Here is a 1207-nt window from a genome sequence, read left to right as displayed (position 1 = left end):
TATGTCATGACTTTTGAACACTGTTACAGTAAATACATTGTTTGTTCTTTATCAAAATCTTTCATTTGCTAACTATGTCTATCAGTAGTTAGTGACTACAGTTGTTAGAATCTTTTATTCAGCTGGCAGTAGTGGCGACGCTGTATTGCAGTACTTTGAGTAACGAAGATTTTTGTGAGGTAAGTGATTCATGAAAGGTATAGGTTATTACAATGAAATGAACACCCTTAGCTGCTTACAGACGTTGACATACGTCAACGAGGACAGATGGAAATGTGTGCCCCGACCGGGACTCGAACCCGGGATCTCCTGCTTACATGGCAGACGCTCTATCCATCTGAGCCACCGAGGACACAAAGGATAGCGTAACTGCAGGGATTTATCTCCGGCACGCCTCCCGCCAAACCCACATTCTCAACGTATTGTCCCGCACTACATTCGTAGACATGTCCGAAAGAGCAGATACCATCTTAGTAAATGTATAGGTTATTATTAGTCAGGGCCATTCTTTTGTAGCGATTTTTGAAAGTCAGATTGCGTTGAGCTAAAAAATATTGTGTGTCAGTTTAAGCACAGTCATTTATAATTTTTTTAAGGGGACGTTTCAACGGGAACAAAATATTGGCTACAGAAACCAATCTCTAGCGAATGTGCGTCGCAATAGTTGTACAGAGATGAAGAAGCTTGCACAGGATAAACTGGTGCGGCGAAATCAATCTTCGGACTGAACACCTCAACCGCAAGAACAACAACATATGGATATTTAAAATATTATCATTCGGTACGTAGACAACAAGATATCGCCCACGTTTTGGAGCATGTTCTGGTCCAGTTAAGCCCAGCTGGTCGTGTGCGAAGAGTTTTGTGTACAGAGTAGCGTGGTAATCGCCGCAGACTATTTAGTTGCGCCCGGGACCGCTCGCAGTGTGTCGCGCGGCCGGCAGCTGTGCCGGCCAGCTGCGGCCAGCCCACGCACAAAGCGGGCAGCGGCACGAGCGGCCGCGACACACCACACGCGCTGCCCGCATTCACCGGCCAGGGACAGCGCTCGGCGGCGGCTGTGACCGCGGAATTTTCTGTCTCGCCGAGCACTCGACGGGGGCAACCATCCGTGCTGCGCCAGTTGCGGCGCTGCGGCAAACCGCCTGCGATCGAGTGCTGCCACCACCCGGGTGCCAGTCTGCGAGTGGCGAATGGTCCCACACGT

General features: G+C 49.5%; 1 non-coding gene across 1 annotated transcript; it reads right to left on the bottom strand.

The window, feature by feature from the left end:
- Positions 1-278: 278 nt before the first annotated feature.
- Trnat-ugu lies at positions 279-352 on the bottom strand. The gene has a single exon. It is a non-coding gene; the product is annotated as a tRNA-Thr (tRNA).
- Positions 353-1207: the final 855 nt, after the last annotated feature.

The sequence above is a fragment of the Schistocerca piceifrons genome, chromosome 3 (genome assembly GCF_021461385.2).
Source record: "Schistocerca piceifrons isolate TAMUIC-IGC-003096 chromosome 3, iqSchPice1.1, whole genome shotgun sequence".
Lineage (NCBI taxonomy): Eukaryota > Metazoa > Arthropoda > Insecta > Orthoptera > Acrididae > Schistocerca > Schistocerca piceifrons.
Note: the sequence above shows the minus strand (reverse complement) of the source record. Positions and strands in the feature narration are given on the sequence as shown.